This window comes from Polyodon spathula, chromosome 1 (genome assembly GCF_017654505.1).
Source record: "Polyodon spathula isolate WHYD16114869_AA chromosome 1, ASM1765450v1, whole genome shotgun sequence".
In the NCBI taxonomy this organism is placed as follows: domain Eukaryota; kingdom Metazoa; phylum Chordata; class Actinopteri; order Acipenseriformes; family Polyodontidae; genus Polyodon; species Polyodon spathula.
The window spans coordinates 67,830,892-67,853,594 of NC_054534.1; the positions used below are offsets into that span (position 1 = coordinate 67,830,892).

The 22,703-nt window shown below is 37.7% G+C and overlaps 1 protein-coding gene across 3 annotated transcripts in view; it reads left to right on the forward strand.

Moving 5' to 3' along the window:
- The first annotated feature begins 6,799 nt into the window (after positions 1-6,799).
- The window catches only part of LOC121321400 (protein FAM160A1-like), a 51,915-nt gene continuing 36,011 nt past the window's right edge, over positions 6,800-22,703 (forward strand). Inside the window, exon 1 of one of the 3 annotated variants that reach the window (XM_041260329.1) lies at positions 6,800-7,379. The gene's annotated coding sequence lies outside the window, so the exon portion shown is untranslated. Of the gene's footprint in view, positions 7,380-16,814; positions 16,920-22,703 lie in introns of those variants that run through there. The other 2 variants (XM_041260343.1, XM_041260336.1) reach the window with 2 other exon arrangements.

Genomic DNA, 22,703 nt, shown 5'->3' on the forward strand with positions numbered 1-22,703 from the left:
GCTGCTCTGCTCCTGGCGATGGAGGTGGCGGAGGCAGAGGCAGCTCATGCTGCTCTGATCCTGGAGGTGGAAGCAAAGAAGGTGAGAGCAGCGTGTAGTCTCCTGGCGAAGGAGCTGGGAGCGGCTTGTAGTCTACCCTTGTTTCAGAGGACTGGTGTGGCTCTCCCTCTCTTGCAGGGGACTGGTGCGGCTCTCCCTCTGGGCAAAACCAGCAGGCATTCTTCCTCTGCTGGAGGTGGAAACAGCAGGCATTCTTCCTCTGCTGGCGGAGATTGGGCTGTGGACGATCTGCCTTCCCCTTTTGGGGCTGTGGGCGCACCAACTCCCCCTTTGTGGGCTATAGACGCTTGTGTTCCCCCCTTTTGGGCGCTGGATGCTCAGGCTCCTCCCACTCAGGCGTAGGAGGTTCGGGCTCCTCCCCCTCAGGCGTAGGACGACTGGGATCCTCATCCTCTGGCTCCTGTTCTAGGCAGTCCTCGTCCTCATGCCTATAAGCAATGCACATAGTGCACCACCTTGGCTCCCTGCTTCCTCCTCACCTTTCCCCTTCTCCTCACCTTCCTCTCCTGGGAAGTTCCTCCTCTCCCTCTTGGTAGGAGAAGACAGCCACCACGTGCCGGTACACCCCCCAGGCAAGGCACTAGCCTTGCTCCTCAGTGGTCTTTTCAAAAAAACACTGCGGTTCCTGCTCTGGTCTGCGTCTGGAGGCGCTGGTAATCTATTCTTATTTATAAACTGCAAGGCAGTAAAAAAACGAATACATATACATTCCACAACAAGCTGTGTTGGTAAAAAGAACAGTTACCACGGCACCGAGTATGCGGGCTGAAACAAGCCGACGTAAGCAACTCAACAGCGGGGCTGTTACCCACCGCAACGTTATCCGCAGAGAAGAGTGGAAAAAAGGCGAAGTGTGTGTGTGGAGGGCAGCTGCAGAAATTAAACTATCAGGTGACGATGCAGGTCTGCACCCCGTGTGTACAGACACACAGGAGAGCAGGCAGTTAATATCGGCGGCTGTGTAGGGCAGGCTCGCTTTGAAAAATGGAAGGCTAATCGCGCTTGGCTAAATGCTAATCCCAGCGGTTCAGTCATTTTCTCGAGCTGGTTTGTTCAGCAGTTCGTGATCTGGGACCCCATACAAAAGAACGTCTTAGAATGGACCAGACCTTTATCAGTGACATAACTAGAGCCAAAAACTAAAACATCAGCCAAAAAACTAAGTGACAAAATAAGTGAACAGGGTAAGTGCAAGTCTCATATGAAATGCAAAGACATATCGCGAACCAGACAAAAGCAGGTCATAGAGAAAGCTGCTGAAAACAGTACTGAAGTGTGGAAAAAACTCAGAATTGGAAAAAAATATATCGGTCACTGCAAGCATAACGAGAACAGGTGTAATTCATGTGTCGACTGCTGAATGTGAACGTGGCTTTAGTGTGATTAACCTTATTCTGACCGAGAAGCCGAATGCATGTAAGCACACTGAACAGCATGCTGTTTGTTTCAATTAACGGCCCCAACATTGACACTTTCCAAGTTGAGAAATATGTAGAGCTGTGGATTAAAGAGGGACACCACTCTGCAGAGGACAAACCATCAGGAAAGAAAAGAAAGGAGAAAACGATTGCCCACCATACTAAACTGTTTCGTTAGGCTGATCCAGCCACAACCTGGTGATATCGGTGAGTTTAAAACATTTAACTTACCTTACTTATGTTAATTAAAATGCAAAACGAAAATGAAAAATTATACATTATGACGTGTCTTTACAACTTCATGTCACCAGGAGTCTACAAATCAGTTAATGTTTGTTACGGGAAATATAGTAGCTGTGTGAAATATTAATAGACGAAGCTGTTAAAATATGCAGTGTATAGGCTAATGTTTTAATCTGGGGTTTTCAATGAGGTTAGGCGTAACAGTGCAAGTACTTATTGTGATTTAAGTTCATTTCAGTTGCTGTAAGCGCAGCGTTGGTGTAATTGGCTTTTGACACCACATCCATAAAAGTAATGTTTTTTAAATAATATTTTTGAGCGGTTGATTCGTTACAAATATGTACTTAGTGATTCGCTGTTTGAATTGTGTACTCAGTACTGATGAGTCAAGGCGTACCAGTATGTTCTATTGCAGGGGTGGCCAACCTTTCACAGACTTAGAGCCAATGAAATAAAATGTACAGTGACAAAGAGCCACAAACTTTAAAAAGTGCTTAATTTAGCATTTCACTGATATTTTTTATTATTATTATCAGACATACTATTAAATGAAGCTGACCTTTATTTTTTGTGTCCAGTACAAACGTAATATTGATATCCAAACAAATACATTTTCATTATATATACAAGAATAGTTTTGTTTTGGTTTCTTATTTGAGTGAGTAGCTAACTATCGTTTATTTTCTTATACCACATTCTGGCAGGATCTGTACTCAGTGTGACTTTTGGCATTCTTTACCCACATTGCTCTGAATGCAGCTGTAGTGCAGTGTCACTATTTTAGATCTGCGATGGATACGTTCTACCGTGTGATGTGAGAGCTGCAGATCTGAAATTTGCTTTTGCAGTTGATTGTTGTTTGGACATAGGATAGCAATAACATCCCTAAGGCAAGTTTTCGCAAACTCATCTCCGGAGTAGGGTTTTGTTGCATGGGCAATTCCAGTCCACTTGTTAGTAGGCTAGAGTCGTGGTCTCAGATTGTTTGGGAAATTCTGTCTGTTTTCTATTTTATCCTCCCCTCTAGAAATTTGATAAATCACACCCTGGGCGGGACCGAGTGCGTCATCACGGGAAGGGGCCTATTGGTTGTTGAACGTTAATGTAGCGGTTTGATATGAAATGGTCTTGGCCAAAATGAATATGCGTATTTGCAAGAGCATCTTCTGTGTGGTTATGGTTGGCTGAAGCACTGGCATTGTTAGGAGCGAGTCTTAAAGTGATGGAAATAAAACCAGACAGAGCAGTCCTGCTTACTGATTCCTTGAGTTCACTGAATGCTATTGAGACAGGGAGTGGAGTCAGGAAAGACATTATATATGATATTTTAATAGCATTATATGAATGTGCAATATATATTATATTAGCATTGCTACCAGGTCATTCTGGGTGCTAGGTAATGAACAGATGGATTTGATGGGAAAAAAAAGGTTCTTGAGAAAGGAAGTGGATACGCTACTCCATTTGTGCCAGGCAGAAATAAATACAATAACTCAACAAAAAATTATGGATTTATGGCAAAATCAGTGGGAACACAATCATAAGGGGTTTTATTACAACATACAGCCAGAGGTCAGGTTAGGGAGTGAAACATCTAGAGGGGAATTGAATAGGGCGGAAGAAACTATAATGAACAGATTGAGAACTGGACATACAGCATTGAGTCAACATCTGTTTAGAATAGGGAAACATGTAGATGGATTATGTGGAGAACATCAAAAGTTAGAAACGTACAACATTATATATTAGAATGTAATAAATTCAAACAACAAGGAGAGGTAGTAATAAATCAGCTGAAGGCATTAGAGGTGGATAATTTATCAATACACAGTATATTGAAGGAGGGGAAGGGAAAACAAAAAGGGAAATACATACTGACTAATGGAAAAAGGGGATGTATCCAGATGAAGATATTGTAGAAGGGAGTTAGAGGGCGGTCATCATCTGTTATTAGATGGCATGCGCTAACTTTCTCAAATCAGAAGAAGAAAAGGCCTGTTGTTGTCTTCTTTTAAATCATGCAGTGTTGGATTACTAGGAAAGAAAATAAGAGATGTGAATAATTGATATTGACTATTTATGTATTTATTTATTTACGCTTTAACTGGAAACCAGGGATACTCTGAAGGTACTTAGTTGCAATAACGGGTTCGGATCGGATTTTAAATTTAGGCTAAGAGGAATTGGAGTGCCATTTCTATTCTGATCTTCTGTTCAGTACAACAGAACAAAGCAACACGAGCTTGCTTTTTCATTTGTGAGCTACACAGCATGGATGGAATTGTATCCAGGTTTGACCAGTATAGTAAATGTCAAGTCACAACTTTTTTGGAGAGATGCAAAAACCACTAAACACTTGATTTTCAGCCTACTGGACCTGACTGCATTATGGTAGTGAAATCTTGTGGAACTTCCAAACATTTGTAATTATAGTGGTTTACCACAAGATGCCACTGTTTACTTTTAAATGACCATGAAACACACTGAGGTATATTAAAACTGTAAACCTGTATATGGTAAACTAATACATTGATATCATATGTTTATCGTTGAAGCATTAAGGTACGACGGGGGGTGGGGTGGGTTAACAAAAGATAACAGCACACTTAGGGGTTATAAAGACGACGCGGAGCGGTAAATCACATAAGGCTAACACGGTATGTTTTGCTTCTCAAGCCTGCATGTGTTATTGGGGATAGTGTGCTGCTTTGTCATTTCCACTTGGTCTCAGTTTTTTTTAATTACTGCTACGAATACATTGTTAGCTGTGTTAAATGCAGCATCTTTTGCTAAGTTAACTTTTCTGCCGTACAGCGGATCATTCATAAAGCGATTGATCCCAGCTCGCAGACTGATAAAAGTGGGAATGCTGTACTGTTTTTCTTACGGAAGTATAACATTCCTGAGAAAGTAAATGAAAGGTAACAGGTTTACTTTGTTCTTGAAACCAGTTTTTTTTTTTTTATGATGTTCACATCCCCAAAGCTTTTTATTGTTTGTTTTTTCCGTTTTGTTCAACTCGAGTTGATTTAGTTCTGTTGTTCCACTGTGCCGCTTTTCTTTGCAAGTAAAGTTAATTACAGGTACCGGTACTTTGTAATTTGGGAAATTGATCTTCATACCATTCATCAAATGTTGTTCCATTAAGAAGATCAAAATTTTATTGTGGGTCTATCATGTTTTTTTTTTTTAATTAATGATACGTTACAGATATTAAAAGTTATACAAAAATGACTGTTGAATTGAAATCCAAAGCTTTTGATGATCTGCGTTGAAAAATTGTGTGGGATTAATGTATGGCTGATAGAACGCAGCTAACCAATCAGAAAGCAGGGTTTTCCATTGGCGCTCCTTCGATAAGCAGGAGTAGTACATACCATAGTAAAGATATTGAGCAGTATTGTCTTGCAATAAAAGTCATGGTCTCAGTCAAGTTTGCAGAATGCAGCCCGAATCAAGCTCCTCTGCATTTCGTTGTGGACCAATGGTGAAGTGTCATGACCTTTTTGGTAACAGAACTGCATAAATTACAGCGTCTCAAAGCGGTATGGAATGAGAGTCATATTTCCATCTCTGACCTAGTTCTGAAGTTTGAATGCATATATTAAACATTTCAATAGAAATACAGTAGTCCTTTAACTTAAAAATGTAGGTCATATCATTATATTTTGTTAAACCTGGGGGTATGTTCATGGTACAATAAGCATAGAGCATATCATTAAAATTGCACTGCTAATGAATTACTTAAACTACAACAAAGAGCATGTACTGTAGAATTTCAGTATTATACAGACTAGATTATGCAAATCTGGATGAATCATGTTATTCCTGTTGCACTGACACATTACTCTAGTGTCACTTTAGTCTTCAGTTCAATGAGATATCAGATCCAATTAAAAAGAAAGACAATTACTGTGCGCAACATTCAAAGGGAGGCTGCTGCTTAAGCAGGAGGGCTGTTAAAGCAAGCTAATGTGAAAGAGAACATTGGAAATACAGTGTGTGGAAATACAGGATTAGAAAAAAAAACCTTTTGAAAATACACATAATAAAAATCACCATGCAAAAAATAATTTAAACAAAACCAATTATAGGATGACCCCTCTGAGAATGTGATTCTGTATATAGATTTTCCCATTTACTAAATAGTTGGTACAGTTGCAGTGGGGAGAGAAATTAAAGTTTTACGCAACTAGTAGTCATTTCCAAAACCACCTCACTTCAGAAATTCAGACTTTATAAATTGGCATTTTTATGGAATACTGAAGCAGAAGCCTAAGCATTGTAAATTATCTGAGCAAAAAGAAAATTAGAAAATCACGCAAAACACACATGCCTGTATAAGGATATTAAAAAGGTATTATTCTGAAAATGGTGATGAAAACAAATAGGTGTAAAACTACAAAACTGAACATGACTGTGTGACACGGGAGCTTCTACAAATGTTCTGTACAGTATTGAGTTTTGAAACATTAACTTAGCTTTTTTAAATTTTAGATCTGATGATGCCCTTTACACTGCAGGAAGATGAATAGTCCTCTACACTCTAAGAGTGTTATGTTTTAAAATATAAATAAAGGTATAGTTGGAGGGGTTGGCGTTGTTTTCTGCTGTCAACATTTTGACAGAAAAACTAAACTGTGCAGCTGCCCAGAGAGGATGCACCTGTTATCATACAGTACCCAGTAAGTTGTTTTTATTATGATATAATGTCCACTGTAGGCAAAGGTGTACTAGTCCTGAACTAGCGAGCATTCAAGTTTATGAATGTTCCTTTCACGATCCGCCTACACTGTACTGTTTAATTTCTATAATGTGCGTAATCACACCGTGTCAGCAGTAATGCTTCGTTTTCCTGTTTACCTTTTAAGACTATTATGATGAAAGGTGCCATTCATGGGGAATAAATTGTTATTGGAACATGGAATTTATCCCTACAGGCAAGAAACTGACCTTTTGAGAAAATGACAGAAAATATGCAATGTCATAGCTACAGTAGTCTAATGAGGTGATGTGAAAAATCAATACACGTAATAATTAGCTTTTATGATAGACTTCTATCACAGAAACACAGAAACTTTGTTACATTCATTCGTTTATTATCTTGCTGGTGTTCGGTTACAAAACGCAGCGCTAGTGAAACTAGAACATCTCCTTCAAATGTGTTTTTATATTCAAATGATACATAATATTAGCAAGCTATGGGTTTTGAAGTTTTAAACTAGTTTAATCCCAATTTCCTGGTGCGAGACAGCTGAAATCAGCGGAGGGAGGAGCGAAAGGCGGTACCACTGAAACTCACCTAATTCAACGCAACGAAGGTGACAGACACACTGTTCCTCATTTTCTGTAATCAACAACATATTTTTAAATTCTTAATATCAAATACCGGTGGACGAAAAAAAAAATACAGACAAGAGTTCACAAAATATGTGGATTTACAGCGTATTCTAAAGGCAAAAAAAAAAACAACTCGTGTTTTTTTTCGCTATCTGAAGGATATTTTAAACACACAAATACTGTACAACAAACCCCGCTTTACCTGCCTGCTGAAGCGGGTAATGTAAATTGCAACCGGAAAGATATTTGCCGTTGAAATTGCTGACTTAAAAATTCTGCAAGGAAAGCTGCTCGATATTAGAAAGAAGAAGCTAAATGGTGAGTAAATGTAACTGTCTGGCACATCTGTTCTTTTTTCTAAACTTACTATTTATTTTACCCATTATAAGAACGCATTATATGGTTGTAATGTAACGCTGTCGGTTTGTATTTGTAACTTTTTAATCAGCCATTTTTTTTAAATGAAACATTAAGCAGAATGTTCAAGTTTACATTTACGTTACAGAATGAAAGGCTGTTTGTATTCCACAGGGAAAGGGCAAGCTGTGTGTGTGTGCCGCAGATAAAGTGCTTGCGTGGAGCCGAACAGATTTATGGAGATGTAATGGGTCAGAGTCTGGAGGTCTTGAAACGATTGGCTAAATACGCCTTGTGCTATTTAAAGAATAGCATTATTATAAGGGCAGTTTTTAAAAGATTGACAGGCAGGAACACAGAGTAGAGTATTGTAAACAACAATGAAACTTATCTCCCTGCGGTGCCATGGAAACTTGTGGCAAAAAGCTAACTATGGGAACAGGAACAGTTGTGGCTTAAAGATAAAAATACAAGCTGCTTACACAAAACACGCGTTGAAAAGATATAAAATCAAAGTGCCATTTGATGCGCAAGGCCTTTAGCCTTCTATTTTAATACGTGCAGATACAGCCTATTTCACAGACAGGGAAAAGCAGGTTTCAAAGCCTCATGTGCATACTGCCATGCAAATATGTATTACAATGTTGTCATTGATTTAAAAAAAAAAAAGTAAACACAACTCCCACATTCCCTCCACATTGAGTTTAAATAAGCATATTAAATACTGGCACATGAAATCTTCAGATTTTTTGGCATAACGTTCCAGGGATGGAAATAAGGCTCCTATTGCATAGCAGTTTCACCCATTCCAGGTTTTATTACGAGCTTGATTAGCCACAGTGTATAGGTAACATGCTTATTAAACTCATAGTAAAACCAGGAAGATATCAAACTGCTATGCAATGGGAGCATTCTAAATTTATATATTAACTTCGGCAAAGTTAATTTCCTAACTAATTACATTTGATGTTTCTGGCCAAACTGTTAAACTCCTTTGTATGGTATACTTTTTAATGAATCTCAAAAAACAAAGGGCGGTATGTAAACCTGGTGATATGGAGCCACAAACCTGTTAGAGAGCATAACTACTCAGTTTAGTCACTGCCTTTTGTTTTGTGCATCATTTGCTGGAGTGAAAAGAAAGGCTCATTAAAGTCAATCTTGCTATTAATCGATATAATTTTTTAAAAATGACATTTGAAGGCAACTACCTTTGTTAGGAATATACTGTCAAAACTGCCAAGCCTGTTTAGAATGTCAAGGTGTTTAGAATGTCAGGCATCTCCACCTGTATGTACAGAAACAAAGTATCAAGCTAGACAGATGTTAGGTGGCACAGGTTGATACATTTAACCTGTGGCATTCTATCTATCAGGACTGCCTATGGGTTGTTAGAGGTATCAACTGCAACAAAGTATCACTGGCGTTATGTAGGTCATACAGGTTGATACAATTGTTTCATTCTGTCACTCTTACAGTTAACTCTTTTGTGGCCAGTGTAAATGTTTATCTGTATATAATTTCCCACTTGTGGTGACATCATATTCCTCTGACAGACGGGACCAATCAAAATGCGAGACTGTTAGCGGTTCCATCTCAAAAAGTGGGCCTGTGTCATACCTCAAAGTAAGACACAAGTTTTTTTGTGTTTTTTTTTCCATATTTATTTTAGTTAATTGTAATATTTGTTGCTGATGACGGCAGGCCACGTGGTTGTCCCTTGTGGGCCAGACGTTGAAGAGCCCTTCTCTACAATAATGCTTTTAATTTCACCCCTGCCTGAGTCAACGCGTCACCCCCCCACCAGTAGAACATATTTAGAACTTAAAAAAACAAAACAAAAAAAGAACAGGACTATTCTCAGTTTTAGCTATGTGTATATACAACACATTAAGTCCTTTCAACTCGACATCTCAGATCTTTTTTTTAGCTGATCCTTTTTCTAATTGTTGGAGTTGTAGGAATTGTTCAAGTATGATTTCAAAGACACAGCAAGATGCCCAAGCAAGATTTAAAATGTATAAATTAAGGTAAAATTGAAATAAATTTTGACTTCTGACCATTGCCGTACAAGCACATCATTACTGTGGAAAATTGCTTTGTGCTTACATCTCTGTTTTTCTTAAATTATTATAAACGGTAGCAGTAGTGTTCTTACATGTGGATGACAGTGTAGTATGATGGATGTAGATACATGCTGTCATCTATTTTACAAGCATTTTTTTGCCTTGTTTTGTGTGGAGTGGGTGAGCATATATAACTGATAAGCATAGCAAACCTGTCAACCAACTGTATTGCTGTCTCACTAGCCACTAGCCTTGTGCAGCCAAGAGACATGAAACCATATTCCCTGTTTAACTATCAAGACTTTACTGCCATGCCAACTTTAGACCTGACGATGTCCATAAGCAAACAGACTTTAGTTCAAATCTGCCAGTATTAGTATTAGCTGACACGTTGTATTAAATGCTCCTAGAAGCCTTGGCTAATTCAGTCCCAATTTAGGACTAAGCCCATGACCCACCAGCTGAAAGAGTATTTTTGATGGCGTTATTGATTTGGTGTTATTGAAAGACACTCGTTTTAACTCAGTAATCTTGAGGCTTGGCGGTTATCGGGGGTCCTGGTCATAGCCAATGTATAGAAATGTTATGATCTAGTTCTGTATGTTTGGACCCTTTTATAATCATGACTTTATGGGGGGGGGGGGGGGGGGGGGGGGGTATTAGTGATCAGTATTATATAATACACTGAGGTGACTCCAATCTGTTAGACTTTAGTCCTGGCTTAAAGGGTGCAGATGAGGAATTGAACCAACATTTATTACTTTCTAAAAAGATCAAATTTATTAATTTTAATAATAATATAAAATTTATTAATGTTAATTTCCTCACTTGCTATTTAAAGTAAATGTAGGATTGTTTTGTAAGGGAGCAATTAGATTTATATAAGATGTTTCCCACAGTCAAAAGATTGATATGTAAAAGATTAAACTTAATTTTACTGAGCAATAATAATAATAATAATAATAATAATAATAATAATAATAATAATAATAATAATAATAATATTTTATTTATATAGGGCTTTTCATTTAAAAATCACAAAGCAGCATAAAAACAGACATTTCAATAGACAAACAGTAAGAACAACAAATCATTTACAGAAAGTTTTAAGATTAGATTTAAAAACATCAGCCGAGTCACAATTTTTCAAATAGCCCGGCAGGGTGTTCCATAGGTGTGGGGCTAAAGAGCCTGATCACCCACAGTGTGCAGATGAGTCCTAGGCACAGACAAAAGAACATTGTTACCAGATCTCAATTTTCATTTAGGTATGTGGTACTGAAGGAGAGCCCTACGATAGGTAGGTAAGGCCTTGAGAATGCGAGGATTTATAAGTTAAGTAATAAAACCTTAAGTAATAAAACCTTAAAATCAATCCTATATTTGAGTGGCAGCCAGTGGAGAGAAGCAAGGACAGGTGATATATGCTCATGTTTCTTGGTCTTAGTGAGAATATGGGCCGCACTATTTTGAACATATTGTAACCTGTTGATAACCTTACAGGAGACACCTTCAAAAAGAGCTTTACAGTAATCCAATCTTGATGAAATAAAGGCATTTCTCCATCAGTCATTGATAATGAGGATCAAATCTAGCAATGTTCCTAAGGTGGAAAAAAGACACTTTGCAGACATTCTTAATATGATCCTCAAATGATAACATAGGGTCAAATCACACCAAGATTGGTAACCAATGAAGTGAGACTGATCTCATGTCCATCAATTTCAAGCTTAAAATCAGCCGCTGTTGAGATCTGATGCGGTAAACCCACTAACATTACCTCATTTTTGCTGCAAAAAGTTTTGCTACAACAAAGTCTTTATGTCGGCTAGACAGTTATTCAATAGAGAGACAGCCACAGAAATATCTGGTGTAGTTTTTAAATATAGTTGACTGTCATCTGCACAACAATGGAATTGAATACCATGTCGGCTAATTATTTGACGAAGAGGGAGTAAATAAATACTAAATAAAACTGGTCCCAAATAACTGCAGGTTATATTTTATAGTCAAAAAATTGTATAGTTTCCAAATATGTGATTTCATTACAGATTCATAAATGTATACATAAGTATGCTTATTTCTATTTTAGATTACTGTGCATGTTCATTGAGGCTTGTCAGGTGTAGTCATCCTCTTCCCACTTCAGACAACAGTCTTGAGTGCTTGTTGGAAAAGTTAAGTGAACTAGCGTTGCTATTACTCCTGTTATGCAGTGTTGCACTGCTACTGTAACTGATATGAAGCAGCTGTTACACGTACTGTCTAAGTACAGCCGGTATAACACTTGCAGCCTTGTCAGCTCAAGTTGACTGGCTTTCACCTCGCCCTGTCTCTGCTGCTGTCTGCAGTTTGTACCCCGTTATGTGCTATGTGCTATCTGATTAAGTGTAAGATCTACCGATGGAGAGTCATGGTCGTGTTGCAGTTGCTTCTTGTAGGTTTGTCTTTGTTTTAACCCCAAGCCATTGTATTTAGAATGTCCTACAATAATGCTAATTGTTAGTGTCTGTTTGTCGGAGGTGCCATTTCCATTACACTATTCCACCTGGGATGCTTTTTTTTTGGTCACATGTCTAGTTTACATGAACTCTTGGAAAAGCCCCCCCCCCCCCCCCCACTCTAGCATGGCTGGTGTGTTTGGTTCCTATGGACACTGCAACCAGAGCTAGAGAGGACTGTAGTTTGGTTCAGTTACTTAGTTACTATCTAAACAGTAACCAGGTGATTTGTTTATGCACTGCAGGATCACCTTTCTGAATCTGTTTGCAAAGGGCAACAGTCTTTATTGCAGACAGGCATGACTGCAAAAAATACATGGAAACTCGCTTGTTCATGGAAAATTACTTGTTCGGAAATGTGTTTATTTAAAAGAAATGTTTTTTGTGTTTTGTATTTATAGTATGATGGAGTACTGTATGAGGATTAGAATAGGATTAGAATAGAAACACTATTCCGTTTAATATAGATGTGCTTTTGTGCACCAGGAGCTAAGTGATTTGCCTGTTAAAAACCTCTCTGGCGTATCTATATGTACAAGCTATCTTCTTTGTGAAGCCTGAGCATAAACACAGAAAAACTACAGACTGACTGAAGTTACATCATAATGGAAGTTGATGGTGCATCGACTGGTGCAGTTTAGTGGCATCATGAGTCTAGACTTTTATTCACTCAGAGCTGGGCTGAGACCACCAGAACTCAGTTCACTACATTCCCTCGGCTGGATTGGAACCAGGTTTTGTCCCAAGAAATTACATTTCCACTGGGCCATCCAGGTTCATGACCCAAACAAAGTGGGGCCTGTCTATTCACATACACTGTTAGAGGTGTTATTAGTCTTGGTAAAACATGTCCCTATTTGAATTGTTTAAGTGGTAGCAGTGTTAGGATCTGCCACTGTTGAGTTTATCTGAGTTTATTTGAATAGTCCCCAGTATTTGTGTAACAGGTTAATGCTGCTTGGTACTTTCCAAGGGAATGCACAAAATCTCTGAGCTTGATTACACTGATATTCAAAGGGAAGCCTGTCAGCATCACATGACCTATGTTAGCTTTACTGAGTGTCAATAAGCATAGGCAAGTTGTGGGGAAAGAAGCAGTCATGGGAGTTATAAACAGACTGTTGATGTAATCCCCATCAGGATGGATTATGAGCCATGCTGTTAAACCCGGGGGCGAATTCTCATTGTATAATATTGTGGGAGTCTCAGACTGCTTGTGGGTGCTTTGTTACATTATGTAGCAGACATCTCAAGTTGTCAGGCTGTATTATATGTAGGGTTTCTGATTTTCGGTTTTAACCGATAAAACACCCCTGTTCCAAAACAAAACAAAAAAAAATCAGTGGTTAGCCAATAAACACCGGAAAAACTGTGGAAATGGTTAATCAATTCACGTTGACTTTACCCTTTTCCCATTAAAAAATAAAACCTACTACAAAAATAATAATAAATACATTTCCCAGTGCTCCTGGGCAATGTCCTGCCTTCGTGACTTGCATCTGTCATTGATTCGTTTTGAATACTTTAACCCCCCCCCAACTACTGAGTGACAGCACATTCCTACATTTCTATTGGAGACTCCACTTGTGAGATTTAATACGAGATTACAATCAGGATGGAGGCTTGTTAGCGGGATGTAAAGTTGTATTACAGTTAAGATACGGAGGATTTAAAACATAATTGTGGCGAAATGTACAAAAGCGCCTACACACAAAAACCCCAGAAGAATGTGCCTGTGACCATAGGGATTTAGCTGTAAAAGACAGAAAAGAAAGAGGGTACAACTTAAGTGTGCAAGTACTGTTGAGTTACTACTGTACATATTTTGGCAGAAAAAAATTAACGATCAGGCATTTTGAAAAGTAACCGAAAACACTAATTTCATACAGTATATCAAAAACGAAAGCCCTGAGAAAAACGATTTACATAAAACTTGAAAATAGCTAAAAAAATAATTAGGGATTTGCAGCCCTTCTCTCTCCATGCGCGCTCCCCCAAACAAACATTTTCCTTGTCTTATAGGATGTGACCAGGGATAATTGAATTCAGTAATACAGTTCACACCTGGCCACATTGCACACTTTTCCAAATAACATCACAAATCAATTGATCAATTAAACAATTTAACCATATAAATAACCTGTGGATGTGCAAAGGCAGCCACAAAACACCATTCACCAAGGACTAATCAGTCAACAGCAAGTCACAAACAAGACTCATTCAAAAACCATGTCATAAACCAACATCTGTTCTGCCTATATAATTTTATGTAGGATTTCAAGAACATTGTGTCACATGGTTGTACCTGTAATTTAGATATCTGAAAATTGTATGAAATAACCTTTTCTATATCACTGAAAGAAAACGGATGGAGACCGATTACCAAGTCAATTGTTTCACCAGAAGTCCTTGAAACACTCATCTATAACCCATGAATGCTTGTTTCAGAACTTTGCAAGAATACTTTTTTAAAGATGGCAAAAAAGAAGAAATAAGAGGTCAACAGTACCTCTGTAGTCCTATGACAAGCTACTTGCATATAAAGATTATACATATTTTATGGTTTTAGGTTTATGGATTTATTTATTGTAATCTGGTGCAGGGTTGGGGAATTATAGACGGTGATAGACAGGTGGTAAGATGCAAAACACCGGACACAGAGAGGCAGTGATGTGGTTTGGACAGCAGGGCATCTGTATATTTATTTTTTAATAAATAAGGCAGCAGACCAATCTTTCTTCTTTAAACAACATAATAAAACAAAACAAAAGAAACAAAAATAATCTTCTATAAATTGCCACAGGATAGATAAGCCATTTGTTTTCCTGTTGTATTTCCAAGCAAACGGTAATAGGCAGTCTGTTAGTTCATGTCGTTTTACCGGGGTCTGGTACTCTTCAAGTCCAATAGTCCAATCCACTACTCGAGGTCCAGTTCTGTTCCAAAGTCATAGTCAATAAATCCTTTGTTTGTTTGTTTCTTTTCTCCCTTCTCTCACTCCCTCCCTCCCTCCCTCACTCACTCACTCACTCCCTCACTCACTCACTCTTGATCTCTGCACGCCTGCAAATTAATGCAATTGTGTCGTAACTGCCTGCAGCTTTCATACATCTCATAAGAATATTTAGAACCTTCATCTGCGCTATCTCCGCCTCCTTTTTGTGAATGTCATAATTTATATATTCATCTACGCTTGAACCACAAAGATAAACTGCTGCCGCAAAACATTCCCTAAAAAGTTGCGAACAGTATTGCTCAGGTTTCACCCTAGACTTCGCAAGTATTTTGACAGGCGCAGCACTATCTCTGGATCGTCATGCTGCCTCGCGGCAATTAAGCAACAATATCGATTTGTCAAAGGTGTAACGGATTAATTTCTTTCAGTTCTGTGGCAACTTTATAAACTTCTTTAGTTTTGTTGTGGAGGAAATAAGGGGATAACAGCAGTTGAAGCATATTCAAGACAGTTACACTATTTTTTTAAAACCCTGAAAGCATCGTAAACATTTCTGAACTACTGAGCTGAAAAAAAGGATCAAGTTATGCATTTTTTTGCAGATTGAGCAAGAGTTTTTTTTCTGGACTCTTCGACAAACACGTAATCATGTTATTGTTTGAACCTAATGCAGACCTCTCTAGTCTAGTTCCTGCAGCTGAAAGGGCTTTGCCGCCATAATGGCCGTGAATAGACATACATTTTGAGGCGCATTACGGTAATCTATAAGGACACACGACACCATTATCACCATTATTAAAATATCAACCAACTCTGATACATGTCCCTACGGGTAATCTTTCTGTATATTGTGGCAGCAAGAAATAAAACAAATGCAACAAAGCATTTCACTTTCTTCTTTTAGCACTTTCTTCTTTTTAGAAATGTGTATAATAATAATAATAATAATAATAATTATTATTATTATAAAACATTAAAACAACGGTCGCTAGGTATTATCTTTTATATTTTATTTTGTCTTTATACTTTAATTCTTGAACGTGGTCAGGACTACAGGTTTCAGCAAATGCCAAACATGACTTTAAGACCTTAGTTACAAGTAAAAAAAAAACAAAAAAAAAAAACAAAACAAATGTCGTTCTTCTCCGCTGATGACGTGGCAGTATTTGAATGACCATTACTTATGTTGTTGTGAGCTGGTAAGTCTTCATTCTGCAGTCTGTTGAAACAAGTCAGTATTTTTCACTTTGATGTAAATTAAAAATACACACAAGTATTCGCTCAGGTAACCCAACAAAGAGGCGAACAGTGAACAGCAAAACACAGATAAGGTACAATTGTTTATAATTGAAAAAGAATGCATGTACAATACTATGAAGTTTAAACTATGAGAATGGATCCTTCATACCTTTTGTTAGTACCATCATCATTGATATTGGCTTGTGTAAGGTAGCAGCGTGGTCTGCTTCTCTCTGTTTCAATCAAAGAAAAAACAAGTGAATGACGTGAACTCCCCGCCAGATGGAATTTTATTAAAAAAATATTTCAAGCCCTGTAATGAATTTACAAGGCACTAGAACAAAACCAATGTGGATCAACATGGTGAAAGAGTAATTCAGCCCACCTGCTGACAAACTATTTGAAGGTTCACTGTATTGTGCAACTTCAAATACTTTTACAATGCCAAATAATAGCACAGTAGTGTACAAATCATGAGTTTTGAGAATTATTTAATGTAGTCTACTGGTATTGAATATGTATTGACTTAAATACCATCTACTACTACAGGTTGACATGTTAATTAAATGAATCCTCCCTCGGCAATGCAGTAAACATTGCAAAAGAAAAGTTACCAATCCGGTTTGACTTGTTCTAAAGCACCCAACTGCGCTCAGTTCTGAAGTGACAGCATTGGTATTTCTACTCTGGGAAAGCACTCGAATACAAAATTAAGTAGTTCTACAGTGAACACAGCAGGGTAAGTTTTGATTGCTTCTAACAGTTTTTTTTTTTTTTGGTGGCATATTTATTAGATTACGTTTTCCTTGTATGGCTTAATTGAGCGGAACCCGTCTTTACTATTATGATGACATGTAGGCTTGTTTTAAACAGGCATAGGGGTTGATATAATGCAGTGCTTCAGGAGTCGTGCTGAATTCGTTTTCCTTTTAGTGTTGGTATAAAATTCACTTGGAAGACCGGTAATGTGTAAGAGTTTGTACAGAGAGAGATGCTCTGGGTCTCTATATAAGTAGATGTATTTGTGCACAAGCTGAATTTTATGAAAGGTCACTCAGCAAACAGGCTGACAGCACTCAGGCTTGCTTTGCTATTGGCAATATGTGTGCCAGTGCTTTTATAATGTACCGTGTTCCCAAAACCAAAGAATGATGCCCAGTTACACTAGAGGAATGCTTTAAAATCTATAACAGTAAAAATGATTGTGTTCTTGGTAAGGAAACCCAGCAGCCCTTGGCAGTACTAGACTAGTTCCTTAGCATTCCTTTGGATTCTCACTATAATGTTTCACTGATTGCAGGAAGGATAGAGCAACTCTTTGCTGATTGGTGTTTCATTTCTGCTATCCAGCCAGGGAGTGTATCAAGCATACTGCATATGATTTTGTAATTGAACGGCTGCATTTGCGCACACTTGAAAATGCTGGTGTTACAGAACGTGGCCTATGCAGAGTATTTAAGTGAAGCATTAGAGTTGGTAAGGGTCCTTAAGTACTGAATGGGCTACTGATTTGGTGGAGGGTATTGCTGAAAAGCAGCTGGTTTGTTCACAGCATTTGATTGTGGTAAGTTCAAGTCCTAGGGAGGCAGCTGGAATTGGAACATCACTGACTTAACTGGCTGAACAAAAACTGAGTGCATACATAGAGATTTGCTTCGTTTTTGGTTGGGGGGGTGTCTCTTTGTTGCAGGATTTTCTTTTAAGAAATTTGAATTAATTTGGGGCATATGAGTATGTATGACGTGAACCAAAAATACACTCATTCTCTCATTCTAACTATAGTTAAATCCTAACTTCACTCAATAACAGTCCTATTGGAAGATATTATTTTCTGCAGCTGAATTGCACTCTGTCTCAGCCTTTTGCTTCATGTTTCCTTTGTTCTATGTTATTGCAAAGCTAGACTGTAAATTAATAGGGTCATCTTGTCCTGTGTCACATTACCTGTAAATATTTCAGAAGGCAGTGACATATTAATGACTGTCTGCATCATTCAGTTGCCATGGCTGCTTATGTCATGCAAATGTCTTACTGTGGCTGAGTAAACACTTTTGGTTCAAAGAGCACGTAAACCCATCTAAGCAAATGTCATATCATAAAAAATGACGTGCAATAAACTCTGCATTACTGTATAAGGCTGTGATTGTATCAAAGGTTTCTGCTGACACATAAATTATGAGTCCTAGCTTGATTTGTTTATCAAAGTCTTCAGAACCCTGCGCTAGAATGTCAGCCTTGGTGTATATTAATGGAAGCCAGTGTTTATTTTGGTACCATAGAGACTTGATTACTTTGCACAGGTAATAGAACTTTGGAAAAACTGATGAATTCTAGAATGTACGATTATCATGATGCTTCATGCTGATGACCATTCCTAGTAGTTTCTTTCATAGGTGTGGAAAACCAACACCTTGGCCTATCCCAGCATTGTGCAAGATGTCAGATGAGTTGGGTGTGACAAATATAGTTGTAAGGAAGAATGTCATGCATGAAACAGGCACAGAGAATTCCCAAGTGTGTGTGTGAAAGACCTGATCTTTTCGTTGATAGGCTCCTGTATAATTGTTAAAATCCTATAGCTACTTTTCAGTAGGAAGCATCAACTGTCAGATTTGTGGCCCCTTGCATCCATTTTCTAAAACACTGAGATTACCAGTCTTATGATTATAAAATATTATTATTTTGTTAATATTAATATTTTATTCTATTATGTCATGATAGGATATTCTAGAGATTGTCATTCAAGTTACTCAACCAAAAACAAACTGGTAACGGTAAACTGGTTCTTGATACACTGAATAGAAATTTTACTGTAATTTTGCTTTTTTTTAATCAAGGAAAACCTTCCAAATGTCTTACAGTAGTGGCTTATTAAGATTTTGTTGACATCTACTCTTATAGTTTTATAGGTTTAAAGCTATAAGCAGTCACATGCGTCATTTTACATTGAATGTGATGTGTTAACTAGATCTTGTAGACATCACACTGAAGCATGAAGAGGCTTTTATACTATAATTTGCTTTACATATTATGACAACAAATGCGTTATTCCAGGGTGATGAATTAGGTCTAAAATGCATGTCTCAATTTGGAGATGTGCTCACATTCCAGTCGTCTGATTTGATGGTAATTTAAAAGCTAATGCCGTGATTCATTGTTCTCGCTAGTAAATCTATAAAAGTTACAATTTGGTAAATGGTATGCTATATTTCCTTTTGTTCAAAAGGGCACTGATGAACCATTGCTACTGATCTGTCAGCTACTGATACAAGTTTTATTTAGTTTCCAGTTGTGTTTTGAGCATCCAGATCCCAAATTTGTGAAAAATCCCAATGTCCTGTTTTCATTCAAGTAAAACAGGAAATAGAATAATAATGAAATTGAGGACTTGGTCATTAGGTAGTGGCACTGAAGATACTGTAATTGTTTAATTTCTTAATTGTTACATGATCAATTTTACATGCACTGGCTGTCCCTGAGAATACTTGATTAGCTGCCAGAAATATAAATGAGATTTGCAGATAAACAGTCATGACAGTACTGACATGGGCGTGACTCCGGTGTGGCCAGAGCGCAGGAATAGAATTCTGCAACACAATATGGTTTTATTTAAAGGTTGCCCGGAAGCGCACTGCAAAAAAAAAAAAAAAAAGTAAATATAATATTTAGAGCGAAAGCTTAACACTGATCTCTGTGGTGTTTAGATGAAACCAAGCTAGTTTTCTAATAAATGACATTTGTTCTGCTAGAATTCTGTAATGGACTGTGCTTGCCCCTCAGAGAGGGACAGTATGTGATTGGCACAATTCTAATTGCTTTACTCTGCTTTAGTTTCTATCAGGGGTCATGGGTATTTCTTATACTCAAATGAACTTGTTGCATATAATACATTCAGAACAAATTGTTGAGTTTCTGCCTCTGAGGGAAGGTGTGGAATTCAAATGAGAGAATATAATTTCCCAGGGGTGTGTTGGGGTGTTTGCTTATCTGAACTTCAACAGCAAAACCTAAATAACATATTAAATGCAAACAAAGTAATTGCTCAGTGTATTTAGGTTTATTTATACTCCATAGTTACTGTTTAGTTTTACTTTTCTTGCACCACACCTCTGCATTAAATCCAATACATTCCAAGTTTTAAAAGGCTTTAGTTGGTTTCTGTTATTGGCCTTTAAAAAGCTTGTAGCTATGAACTTTGAAATAAAATGCGTGGATGACTGTAGAAGGGTTGCGTCAAGAAAAAGACTCAGAGGCCAGGAAGCTGCAGTTTAAGGGCTACAACTCTCATTTAATAAACAAAAACAACACAAAGAAAAGGGCACCGAACACTTGCCTACAGACAGAGGATTTCTGCCTGTTTTTATGCAGGTGGCCACTCCCCAATTAGCACCAGTCTGCACTAACTGGAGAGTGGCCACACCTGTGGTTCCTGGCAAAGACATTAACCCTGTCTCTGCCACAGACCCTTTCTTATTGAGTCATCAAAAAAGCAGACTCGCACTCCTCATGTAAACATGCACAGTGTTCAGTCTCATGGTAGATCAAACGGAAGTACAGTATCCATTGCTACAATAGGTTAATTCTCATCAGCCATCACTACCATGGAGTCTTTTTGAGGAGACTCAGAACACAGCTAGATTGTGAAAGGAAAGATATACTGTGTACTGTAACATCTTGTCTGAAAGCACAACAACAACAGTGTTGAAAATAGCAGCCTGCCCTTGACCTGGGGCTCAGTGAACTTTTATAAGCTCAGTTCTCTTGTTTTTAGTAATCTGAGTTAGTGTCATGTTTCCACTCGATGTCCAGGCCCATTTACCACGATTTCTGACGAATGCAGCATAACATCACCTAGAAGAGAAAAACAAGGACACAATATAAAGAACAAGCTCCATAATCACAGTTGATGTCTCCTGCCCAGCACATATCTGGCAAAAGGATGTCCCGTTTATTCAGAGCTCGTGGGAAGTGATATGTATGGAATGTATCTGGCAGTTTGATGGTCCACGTCCCCTCCCCCCCAAAGTCTAACTGATTTTGTTTCATAAAGTCGAATGAAACTTGCTGAATAATGTTACATTAACATATTGAATTACATACTGCTTTGCAAAAATGGAAAGATGTGACGAAATCTAACATGAACTATTGTACCAATGCTCAAAAGACGCAAAAAGTCTCCATCTGACTCGAGTGATTGTCTATATGATAAAATCAATAACAAACTTTTTTCATTTTCAATACATGCAGCCCCTCTCTAACACACGCAGTCATCTTGTCATTTTTGCCATGGTTAAGACCATTGCTAAGGAAATAGAAAACACCTTTCTAGCCTATAGCACCGTTCTGCGATACTAACGTCACAAGCAGCAGGGAGCCCCGGAATCAAAGCAAAGACATATTTCTGACCACTGACCACAGAATATCCTGAGGAAAATAGTGATTTTTGAGTTTTGTCAGACATGGAAAAAAACAACAACGACAGCATGGAGAGTACTCTAAAAGTACCTGTGGTGGTGGAGTTCACTGTTAATAATTATACAGTCGACCGGGAGAGAAACAAGCAGGCTGCATCCTGCCAGCACTGTAAAGCAACAATATGACTAAACTGCATTCAAAACATAGCACCGGTAACTACCACTAATTTATATTGGTAGGTGTTCAATGGCTAAAATGAGCATCTGAATTAATTGAAAACTCCAAAATGAATAGATAGTCGATTATTAAAAAAAAAAAAAAAAAAATGCCAGGGAAAATTAAACAACACGGCAGAAAAAGCACTGATTAGGAGTTATTTTTCAGGTTTTTTTAGCACACAAATAAAGGTCATGAATGCATCTAAAATGTTTCTAATAAGTAAAATTTTGCCTAGTGAAAGCTTGAAAAATAAATAATTTGAGAAGTAGTGCTCACTGTTCTATTTATTTAATGTATGTATTTTATCTATTTGTTTATGGACACCATATCTCTTAAGGGAGTTGGTGCTTTGTAGCAATTTTTAAATTTCCCTTTAAATCCAATTCTGAATAAAACATTGTTTACAGTACACATTTGATAAGCTAATGCAAACTAATAAAAACTACAAACAAATTGAAGTTTACCTAAAATAATATTAGGTGGTCAAAGGTCGGTGCTAATCAGGGTCTGTGAAACTAGAGGTTAATGTTTAAAGACTTTAACTAAGGCTTAAAACGTTTTTCTTTTCTTTCTTTCCGGTCACGTCTTATACTTTAACATACATAAAACATTAATGTATATGCATATTAAGCAGAAGAAGTGACTGGAGAGAAAGTTTAAAAGATTTGTTTTTGTATTTTTTTCAGTACAGTATTATGTTTTGTTGTGACGTTAGGACTCCAAAATACAATTTTTTTTATTATGTTTTGTGCTTTTGTGAAACAGTATCTGTTACTTAAAAATGTCTAGTAGACATTTAATGGAAAAAGACACTCCATAGCTCAGCTTACATTAGGCTATGTACACACATGGGCTAAATGCGGTTGTGAGTTCACCATTTGCTCTTAAT